Source organism: Eurosta solidaginis, chromosome 1 (genome assembly GCF_040869045.1).
Source record: "Eurosta solidaginis isolate ZX-2024a chromosome 1, ASM4086904v1, whole genome shotgun sequence".
NCBI classification, from domain to species: Eukaryota; Metazoa; Arthropoda; class Insecta; order Diptera; family Tephritidae; genus Eurosta; species Eurosta solidaginis.
The window spans coordinates 369,543,817-369,556,186 of NC_090319.1; the positions used below are offsets into that span (position 1 = coordinate 369,543,817).

Sequence of the window (12,370 nt, forward strand, 5' to 3'; positions counted from 1 at the left end):
ACTCCCATTGACCTTCTGATTCAAATAGTTACTCAAATGTGCCAAGTAGATGAAATTTTGTACAAAACGTTGTAGCTACCGAAATCCAAAACCTGGCAGCCAAAGTGGTCACCCTAAATAAATAAGCGATATAATCAAAACTGTATATATAAAGTTATAAGGACAATATTGCCTTGCTTAGATGTATATGGACATTGTAAAGGCACACAACCGGAGAACAACTTTTGCAACATATCGAAATAGCGCAAAAAAATTGTGTGTTTCTACGAACATAATTTGCAAATAATTTCGAGTACTTAAATGGAAGGAATGATTTGCATAAGTTTGACTATTGACTTAAGATGTTCTCAAAGCATGCTTACGATGCGAGTTTCATTGGACTGCACACTTAACTAATAAGTATTACGAAAGTTTTCTTATGCACAGTTAAAAGTATTTAAGTAGTTGCGTGTGCTTTTGCAGAAAACATAAAATATAGAGAAATTCTATAAAAAAAATATTTTTCGTAGTCTTATTCAAGCATACTACAATTGTGTTATTAATCTCATATTTTACTAGCAATAAAATTCTGATAGCCTTAATGATAGCACACTAATCCTGGCAGCCCCTATCGAACTTATTAGATTATCCAATAAAAATCACATTTCCCTTTTGCGTATCACTTTAATAAATATTATTGTACATATATATAATTTTATTGTGCACGCAAGAGCATTTAAAGAGTATACAACCAATTTTGTGTTATTGCTTTCATATATTTTATATAACCTATTTTAAGGGAACATTTTGTACATAAACATATATAAAATGCGTAACGCTTTGGTTTCGTTTATTAATTGCTCTGTTATTCTGTTACGTGACAAATTTACACAACCACACTCTCACACTTTATATAATGCTAAAATTGTAAACAAATTTTAAGTCTTCTAATACTTCTATGCAACTTTTCGTGCGTAAATATTTGTGTGATTTTATTATTTCGGTTTATTGCCTTCTTTATGCCATTGTTAGCGGCGCACACAAATTTGGGTACAACAGGGCGTATGAGTAATATGGCGCTGTTTTGGTAACATAGCGGATTTTCAACTAAATCAATTTGAAGCAATTTGTTTGTGCATTTATAGGAAATTTACGATAACGCTTTGATGTTTTGATATATTTGTACAATTGCTGAAAGGATACAAATTTTTTTGTTTTATTTCTCTTTTTAGCGAATCGGTTTTACGAAGTAGTTTAGCAATAAAGACGCCAAAAGGGATAATATGCGAATTTTCTCTTTTTGGGTGTATTGATTTAAGATGAATTTTTCAGTAAAATTTTAGTAAAATGAATTTGTTGTACCCCTTAATTTTTTGATTTGTAAACATCTTTGCTCACGGTATTGAGGAATCCTGGACATTTTGTAAATGTAAATGTAAGTGTAAGTGTATTCTTTTTAAGTGGTATGCAATACCCCATGCTACGTAGAATGTAAATACAGGCTTAGATTATGATATTGGTATATAACTAGACTGGGTCGATTTATTAACCGTTATCCCACCGTCGATTTTTCGATAGGATTTGGGCTCAGGAAAAAAAGTTCCACTACGCATACCCAAAAAAATAATTTTCGAGCATGCGAAAAAAAAATGGCGAAAGGGTCAATTTTTCGAACAAAACACTCCCCAAAACCCAAAAAAAAACATTGTTTTTTTTTCAAAAAACTGTTATCGCCAACGTTTTTACAACAACCATCGCCAAAGTTTTTACAACAGTTTTTCGAAAAAAAAATAAATATTTTTTGGGTTTCAGGGAGTGTTTTGTTCGAAAAATTTACCCTTCCGCCATTTTTTTTTCGTATGCTTGAAAATTACCTTTTTAGGTATGCGTAGTGGAACTTTTTTTCCTGAGCCCAAATCCTATCGAAAAATCGAGGGAGCGATAGCGGTTAACTTTCGTCCATACAAATCGGCCCAGGCTAATACATACTGAACATAAGTGTACTCACTACACCAAAGCGTAATGTGAGAGGACGGTACGTGGTGGATTTGATATGAGCGAGATCATACAGCAACTTAATTTTTTTGCATGCAAGTGCTCGAAGAGATGCATATACTGTTTTTTCGTTGGAAATAAAGATACAGAGGATATTTAAAAAACATAGCATATGGTTAGGTAATCAGGTTTAAGTTGAAATTTGTTTTTTAGGGTTTTGTTTATTATAATATCTATCTGCATTATTTGGTTAGATTTATATGAAGTAATAAAGCGCCAATAAAGAAACAAAATAAATTCTTAACAAAAGATAAACTAAAATAGATTTTCAATCGACGAGTTATTCCTTTCTTATAGAAAAGTTTTGGATTAACCAAATTGAAATTATCGATGTTATCGAATTTTTACCAGTTTTGTTATCAGAAAGTTATCGATTTCTTACCGAAAAGTTATCGACATGCTATCAAAAGGATATCAGTTTTCTTTATCGGCAAGTACCCCCAAAGATAACACCTAAAAAATATCGATATTATCGATTTGCCTACGACGACCTATCGGTTTTTAAACGGTTTTATTTAGCTTGAATCTGTGTAGCGAGCGTTGCGAATTTTGTAATTGAAATTTAAGTAAATTCCCGCTTAGCTACAAGCTTGAAACTTTGGATATAGTTCAAAACCTGATGACAGTGTAATAATAAGAAAAAAATACTATAGGTGGCGCAAGGATCGAGATCAGTTTTTTTGTGTTTTCTAAAATGTTATATATAAAAAAAGTGGGCTTGGTTATCAACCGATACCGCTCATTTCCAATACCAATCTATTCTGAGTCCAGATAAGCTCGTGTACCAAATTTGGTGAAGATATCACAATATTTACTCAAGTTATCGTGTTAATGGATGGATGGACATGGATCAATCAAAGTTTTTTCGATTTTGATATATGGAAGTATATATCTATCTCGATTTCTTTATACCTGTACAGCCAACCGTTATCCAATCAAAGTTAGTAAACTCTCTGTACAAAGCGCGGTGAGTATAAATATACTCGGAGTGTTTGCCGAATGCCTGCCGAGGGGAGACCCGCTTAGCAAAACTGTTTTCTAATTGAAAATTTTGTTTGTTAATTTTTGATGTTGCTTTGTCCAGAACTTGAACCTAGTTGTGTAGCGCCACTCCTACAAGGTATGCCAGCCCAATTTATAGCCTCTCCAACCCAATTGTCAACATCACCCACCCGTAACAAATCGTAACAATTTCTGTTCCTTTAGCAGTCGGGTTATGATGACCCCAAGCACTTCGTGGATTCAGGGGGTGGGGGACTGTACTGAAAGGTTCAGTGTGGTCATATTAAATCGTTCCGAGGTGCTTGTGCCGGAACGTACCAGATCTATATCTAACACAAAATCTAACAAAAAATCCACAAGACTTTTGGGAGTACTTGTATCGCTACAACAACAATGCTATATTGGGTGCTAAAACTTCATTATAATAATTGTAGCGAATTCTAAAAATTTTCCATCATTCTCTACATTCTGTTGTCGTAAAGAATCAGTGTACTCTCAATTAAACACACAAATATTTTATACAACTACTCTTTACTCATCAAAACAATGGTAATATAATCTCACATTTCAATGTATTAAAGTCAACTGATTTCAGTCAGTTGCCCCTGCATTAGTTGTTCCAGGGACTAGACATTTCAAGAACAAAATTTATAAATATAACAGCTTGAGTTTATGTCAACGTCTAGATGTCAACATTGAGAGCCGATATGGCTTCTTGGACCCACAGATTCTTCGAAGAATAAAGGCCTAAACACAATCGATCTTGCATCGGTTTGGCAATGGGTCGCTTTGTAATAACGCAAAAAGTAAGGCCCAACACTACTCAAAGTTAAAATGTATTTGGACATTATTGGTTAAATTAAGAAATGTTTTCTTTTTCAAAATAAAGGATATATTTAAATTACAATTTCCTAGTAAAATAAGTAAGGGGCTGTCTTCGGCTGTGCCGAAGATTTCGTACCTTTCATGAATGGGGCTGAACAATAATCTTATCCCGTTCGTAATCTCCAAATAATCGGATGTATAAGATAAGAAATATATGTGGGATTGGGTCTTAAGACTAGAAGTGGTCGAGAATACTAATTAGCCATTTACATAACCAAACCCTAAACATACCAATCAGGCCTAATTATACAAATAAAATACAACCTTGCACGCGTATCGTTCTGTTATAGAAAACCCTGCCAAGATGCCAACTTTGAAATAAAACAGCAGAAAAGTTAGTTGTAAACCTGACGCCGAGCTGAATAGTAGTTGCACCGTGACCTTTCGTAAACTTTTATTAAAACTATTTACTGTACTTTCAATTAAAGTCTAATTGAACTGTAATTCAACTAAACCAATTTTGTTAACTTTATTATTCATTAATAATATTCAAATAAAATAAAACTTTTTGTGAAACAACCACAAAAATTGGGGGCTCAACCGGGATTGTGTGAAGCTAAACGTGCCAAGGAAGTCAGTGTGGCAAAAAATCCGAGAATTGTCGTTAAGCGCTCGCTCGTAACAAATTGTTGCAAAAATATGACACAAATTCAGACTGTTTAAACCGCATAAGAACATTGAAGCCAAAAGTGTCGCTAAAAGTTGCAAAAAATTCATGTGTGTATCCAACGCAGTAAGCAATTGCGTCGCGAAAGTTCCACGCATAAAAAGCAAAAGCCTGCGTCGACGGCAACGCAAGCAGAACATCTTTGACGTCTCAGTTGAATGCAACAATCGTGAGTTGCACGAATTTCACAATTCGGCGAAGAATCAGAGTTCAAAGCAAAGAATCTGATTAGTGGATAAGAATTAGAGTTCAAGGCAACGAACCTAATTAGTGAAGAAGAAGCGTAGCAAAAAGCGCAGTGTCAAGAATTGTACAATTCGGTGAAGAATCAGAGTTCAAAGCAAAGAATCTGATTAGTGGAGAAGAATTAGAGTTCAATGCAACGAACCTAATTAGTGAAGAAGAAGCGTAGAAAAAGCGCAGTGTCAAGAATTGTACAATTCGGTGAAGAATCAGAATTCAAAGTAAAGAATCTGATTAGTAAAGAAGAAACACAGCAAGAAGTGTGAAAGTTACATGTTCTGCGCAACAAAAGCAAAATCTGCGTCGACGTCAGCGCAAACAGAGCAACTCATTTGCGCATCAACTCAAATGAAACGGTCAAGTTCTTTGGTGGTTGAATAGAAAATCGTAACAGAGCAAGTGAACAGAAATTGAAAACGATACGAAGGTGAAACGTAGTGCTGAGAAGAGAAGAGTAACAAGAGGAAGAACCGCGAAAATAGCAAGCAAAACAAAACGAAACGAAGCAGCAAGAAGCAGATAAGTTGTTTTATGTATATTTTAGTTAAAAGTAGTTTGTTTAGAAAACGCATTTTTATATGTATAAATGAACATACAGCTAAACATCTAAGTATCTATTTGAAAACATTTGCATACGTTTGATATACATAAATTTCCAAAAATTGAAAACAAGAAATTTGTTGTGTGAGGGTATACAATTGAAATTGCTATAGTTTTGCTTGAATGTAAAAAGGTGACTGTGCAAAATGGATAGGCAGTCAGTGTTAAATTGTAACGTAAAACAATTACAAGATGCTCTTCGTGATTTAAATTTGTCCGCCACTGGGCGTAAAGCAGAATTACAAAATCGTTTGCTACAGCATTTTGGGCTCGATGCACTTGATGATGATAACAATTCCACAGTCGGTTCATACTACGCCGATGCGGCAGATAATATGGCTAGGAACTCCGCGATCGCCGTTGAGTCGGTTGGTAGGTCAATGTTCACTTTTAAAGATATTGAAGAAAGTTTAACGCGATTTGATGGAAGCGATTCTCTGGATATTAGGCAGTGGGTAAATGAATTTGAGGAAAATGCTTCTGCAGTTGGGTGGAATGCTATACAAAAATTCATTTACAGTAAGCAGCTTCTAAGGGGTGCAGCAAAATTATTTGTTAGAAGCCAACGTGGAATAATAAGCTGGGAGTCGTTAAAGGAAGCACTCATTGTTGGGTTTGGATCACATTTATCCGCATCGGATGTTCATAATCAATTGAGAAGTCGTAGAAAAAAATCAAATGAAACATTTCGAGAATATTTATATGCACTAATGGAAATAGGAAAAGCCATTAATATAGACGAACCGAGTGTAGTATCTTATTTTATTGATGGCATACCCGATTCCAAGGGAAACAAAGTAGTACTATATCAAGCCAAATCCATTAGTGAACTTAAAGAGCAAATAAAAATTTATGAAAAGGTCTATAGTAAGGCAAGTCCACAGGTTTCAAAAATTGTTAGCCAGCAAAATGCAGGGAACTCCACAGTGACACCAAAGACAGCAAAAATATGTTTTAGATGTGGAAGTACAAGTCATCTCATCCGTGATTGCAATGTCAAGCAGGCAAAATGTTTTAAGTGTCAAGGTGAAGGGCATAAATCTTTTGAGTGTACTAATAAAGAAAATGCGAAAATTAAAAAAGAAAGTGACAAGGCAAATTTGGTAGATGAGCAAAAGAAAGTGTTCAATTTAGCGTTTAAAAAGCTAATCGTTGGTGGGTTAGAATTGAATGCGTTGATAGATACTGGATGTTGTTTGTGCTTAATAAGGCGCGATACTTTTAATAAATTAAATTTCGATGGGGAAGTGAACAAGGAACGACGTACATTGTATGGCATATGCAAAAAACAGTTTCAACGTATGGTAGTTTTGTCGCGAATATTGTAGCCGATGGTTTAGAGTTTCCACAAACATTCCACATCACTAGCGAGGAGGCAATTGAGTTTCCAGTGTTTATTGGTACATCTGTTTTAGAGCAGGTTATATAGGTTTAGCGTAACACCAGAAGGGGTAGTGTTTACGAAGGAGAGCAGATAGCAAGACAGTAGTGAGATGTGGAAGCGTAGATAGAGTGGAGTTGCTGCAAGAATTTAACAGTTTATGTATGAACGTAGAAGAGCTTAGTGGAAATAGTGTAATTAGCGAGCTGGTAAATAATTACCAGGCAAAGAAAGTAGAAGAGTGTCCACTGGAAATGAAAATCATCTTGCAAGATGAGAGTCCAGTTTTTCAGCGTCCTCGAAGACTTATCTAAAGAGGATAAGGAGTTCGTGGATAAACAAGTTGAGGAGTGGTTAGAAGCGGAATTATTCAACCAAGTTTTTCCAATTATGCGTCCCCTATAGTAATTGCTAACAAAAAAGATAAGTCTAAACGTTTGTGCTGCGATTACCGATTACTGAACAAAAAAATTGTACGAGACCAATTTCCCCATGGCGCTAATCGACGACGTTTTAGACAAGTTGCAAGGCGCATATGTTTTCACGACTTTAGATTTGATGGACGGGTTTTTCCATGTGCCAGTAGAAGTAGAATCAAGAAAATATACTGCATTCGTAACGCCAGACGGACAGTATGAGTTCAAATACGTGCCTTTTGGTATATACAACTCACCAGCCGTCTTCTGTCGTTTTATAAATTTCGTGTTTAGGGACCTTATCAAAGATGAAACTATAGCTGTATACATGGACGACATAATTATACCGGCAGTGAATGAAGAAGAAAACATAGCTAAACTGAAGCGCGTTTTAGAGATTGGGTCAAAGTACGGACTACGCTTTAAATGGAAAAAATGTCAGTTTTTGGAACGTAAGATAAATTTTCTAGGCTACGAGATAGAAAACGGGACAATTAGGCCATCGACAGAAAAGATTGAGGCGATTAAAAACTATCCCGTACCACGCGACAAGAAAGGACTAGAAAGACTTTTGGGCTTAACGTCATACTTTAGGCGGTTTATAAACAGTTATGCTTTAATAGCGAAGCCTTTGTCTGATATATTGAAAAAAGAAAGTGAGTTCGTAATGGGTAAAGAACAGCTAAAAGCCTTCAATCAGTTGCAAATAGCTCTAACTACTTCACCTGTATTACGATTGCATAATATCAACGTGGAAACGGAAATCCATACGGATGCATCCAAGTTTGGGTATGGGGCGATATTTTTGCAAAAAGGGGGTGAAGACCAAAAATTCCATCCGGTACAATTTTTAAGCAGGAAGACAACGAAGGCAGAGGCAAACTATACCTCATACGAGCTAGAAGTGCTTGCTATAATAGCAGCTCTAAAAAAGTGGCGGATATACCTAAAGGGTATAAAGTTTAGCATAATTACAGACTGTAACGCGTTTGCCTGTACAATGAGGAAAGACGACATACCACCTAGGGTAGCCAGATGGGCGTTGCTGTTGCAAGAGTTTGACTACCATATTCAGCACAGATCAGGGACACAGATGCGTCACGTTGATGCATTAAGCAGGATGTATTGTTTGCAAATAGATGACTCGATACGTCAGAGGCTACTGAAGGGACAGTTAGAAGACGAATGGACAAAAGCAGTGAGAACAATATTGGAGAAAGGTTCATACGAAGATTATTATTTACTTCACGGTATTCTGTGTAAGGATCCGTCAAAAGAGCTTTTGGTTGTTCCGATGCAAATGGAAGATGATATAATTAAGTACGTTCACGAGCAGGGTCATTTTGCCGCGCGTAAGACCCAAGAGTGCGTCGAGAAAACGTACTTCCTACCGCAAGTCAGTAGAAAGGTTGCTAGGGTAGTAAATAGTTGTGTTGCATGCATATTAGCAAACGCAAAAGCAGGAAAAAAGGAGGGATTTCTTAATCCAATTCCAAAAGACGAGCAACCATTAAGTACGTACCACATAGATCATTTAGGACCACTGACAGCTACATCAAAGCAGTACAATTATATACTAGCAGTAGTGGATGCTTTTTCAAAATTTGTATGGTTGTATCCGACAAAGGATACAAGTGCTGCAGCCGTTATTGATAGGTTGGAAAGACAAGCAGCTATCTTCGGAAACCCGAAGAGAATCGTTACGGACAGGGGTGCTGCCTTCACCTCACATGCTTTTAGTAACTACTGCAGTGATCGGGGTGTACAACATCTCTTGATAGCGACAGGTGTACCAAGGGGCAATGGTCAAGTGGAGCGAATCCACCGAATAGTTGTACCTATGCTGACAAAGCTCTCCTTACATAATCCCGAGAAGTGGTATCAACATGTGGCAGATGTACAGCAGTTTTTGAACAATTCCCCAAGCAGGAGTACAAAAGCCGCTCCTTTCAATCTGTTGACAGGATTACATATGAGATTAAATAACAATGCCGACTTGAATGAAATTATAGAAGAAGACACAATAAGAGAACTAGATAAAGATCGCGAGAAAGTTAGGGAAAGCGCTAAAGGTAGTATTAAGGAAATTCAAGAAGAAAATCGGAAAAATTATAACGCAAAAAGGAAGCCAGAAAAAATGTATAAGGTAAACGACATGGTAGCTATCAAACGTACGCAATTCGGCCCCACTCTTAAACTAAAAGGAAAATATCTAGGCCCATACAAGGTCATCCGTATATTAAACCATGGCCGGTATGAAGTCGAGAAGATAGGTGAACATGAGGGACCCAGCCGAACGACAACGGTAGCGGAGTACTTGAAAATGTGGAGTCCATCGTTCAGGGACGAACGAATGTCAGGACGGCCGATTGTGGGATTGGGTCTTAAGACTAGAAGTGGTCGAGAATACTAATTAGCCATTTACATAACCAAACCCTAAACATACCAATCAGGCCTAATTATACAAATAAAATACAACCTTGCACGCGTATCGTTCTGTTATAGAAAACCCTGCCAAAATGCCAACTTTGAAATAAAACAGCAGAAAAGTTAGTTGTAAACCTGACGCCGAGCTGAATAGTAGTTGCACCGTGACCTTTCGTAAACTTTTATTAAAACTATTAACTGTACTTTCAATTAAAGTCTAATTGAACTGTAATTCAACTAAACCAATTTTGTTAACTTTATTATTCATTAATAATATTCAAATAAAATAAAACTTTTTGTGAAACAACCACATATATAGTGAACAGATATACATACCTAAACGATTTTTAAGATAAATATAAAATAAATGATGGCAAAAAATCCCCCTATCTGAACGATCGGTTGTATGGGATATATATTATATATAGCTCCGATCGAAATGATTTTTACAGGAAATCTTCTATGATATATTAGAATATATATCACCAAGTTTCACGTTTTTATATTGGAAATTAAGGGAGAAATTGCCAACAATCTTTCTAACTGAACGATCGGTTGTATGGGATATATACTATATATAGCTCCGATCAAAGTAATTTTTTCAGAAAATCTTCTATGATATATTAAAATATATATCACCGAGTTTCACGTTTATACTTTCTAAATTGCGACAAGAATGACCAAAATCGTCTTATCTGAACGATCGGTTGTATGGGAGATATATATTATAGTGGTCTGATCCTACCGGATCCGAAAAATATCTAATATAGTACAAAAATACATCCTTGTGCCAAATTTCATTGAGATATCTCAAAATTTGAGGGACTAGTTTGCGTTCAAACAGACAGACGGACGGACAGACGGACATGGCTACATCAACTCAGTTCGTCGCCCTGATCAATTAGGTATACTTAATGGTGAGTCTATCTTCTATATTTCTCAACGTTACAACCATCGGACCAAAGTTAATATACCATTTCATGTTCATGATTTGATCCCTTAAATCTCCCACTGAGGTACACCAATAAAAGGGATTTGTATATATAAAGGCATACATAGATATGTCATATTATATATGCGGTTATACGTTTTATATAAAATTAAAGTTAATGTTTTTTGTCTTGGCCTTCTGTTTACAGCTTCGCTAGCATTTTGTGGTAATGCGGTTAAACGTTCAATATGCAAATTGTGGCTTCCCGCCTTCTTCGTTACTATTTTCCTTTTCATTTTCTTTATTCTTCAGTTAAAAACTGCTGATGCTGCACGCGTTATTTTCTGTGTAAGAAGACTAGGAATTGTTTGTTGTTTTCTCCGAAACTTTAGTTCGTGGGTAGCTATAACATTTAAATTTATTTGCTTGTTTTCACAGTTTTTCTGCAAATGAAATTTTTGAATTACTTAAACAAAAATATTGGGATTTACTAAAGTTGTATATATTGGGGAATTATACAAGCATGGTTGGTTTCAAAACATTTGGCTTTGAAGTAAGCGTTTAACATTTAAAGGTCCTTCTTTGCTGGAGCATCGTTTACTTCCCAAATGGAATGCCAACCCAGCTCTGAGTTTGTTATCCGAAGAGAGATAGTGTAGTTATTCGTTTTTTAATCTTTTTCAAATTTTCTTTATGACCGATATTTATCTGGGTCTTTCGTTTAACTCGCATACTAAAACTGAAAAAAAAATTAATTTTTGTTCATTTTATATGAAAAAATGTGTTATAGAGAATAAATCAATGGCGCCATAATGTCATTTATTGACAACCAATCACAGGTGTTAATGGCGAACGTTTCGAACAGCCGAGCTATTAAGCGAATCATGAGTTTTCCGGTCTGGCAGTTCTCAACAAAACCAGATGAACGTGAAGTTAGCGGAGCATAACCAGCATATCAAAAAACTGATTGGTCAGCATTTTGTCACATATTATGCGCTTTTTACTTACGAAGATAAAAGATTTGCCGATTTTTCTAAGTGCTTTTTTTTGGGATGCTTTGCTTATCTCGCGTCTAGTTAGCGTAGCACCCAAAACGAAAAACACTTACCAAAATGGGTAACCAAATTTTTCTTTCTTTTGCGGAACGCGACCTACTTCTTTCATGCTGACTCCGAACGGCATCTGCACGGCAGATGAGGTTTCACTAAGAGTTTTTCATGGTAGACATACACTCGGAGTGCTTGCCAAACACTGCCGAGGGGCGACCCCGTTTAGAAAAATGTTCTTCTAATTGAAAAATCTTTTTTATAACATTTTGATGCTGCTTTGCCGGGACGTGAACCCAGGATATTCGCTGTGGTAGGCGGAGCATGCTACCATCACTCCACGGCGGTCGCAGCTAATATGTACCAAAATACCAGCTAAGCCGCATTTTGATCAGAGGAGTGTAAGTTAGTTTTTACGAGGGTGAACTTAGCAAAGAAATCAAACAACCTCTAAAAAGAGCGACACTGTTTTTATCTCTGCAACTAAGTCGTTAAGACTAATATACGAAAAAATACCAGCTTACATTATAAAAGCTGATAAGTAAGTTATGTATCAGTTGTTCGGCTCAGATTTGCGCTCACCTGCCACAACGCTTCTTCTACCTCCTTTTTGTGAAGGTTATTCTTGTAGTAGTGTTTTACTACTTTGGTATAAAATAGTCTAGTATCTGTAGTGTAGTAGTGTGTGAATTAGTAGTAATACAGTTTTTCGTGGATAACTTTTAAACAGTTGGCTAA

General features: G+C 36.1%; 1 protein-coding gene across 6 annotated transcripts in view; it reads left to right on the forward strand.

Annotated features, from left to right (window-relative positions):
* Positions 1–12,370, forward strand: part of 5-HT7 (5-hydroxytryptamine receptor 7) — a 361,000-nt gene that overhangs the window by 329,255 nt on the left and 19,375 nt on the right. The window lies entirely within an intron of this gene.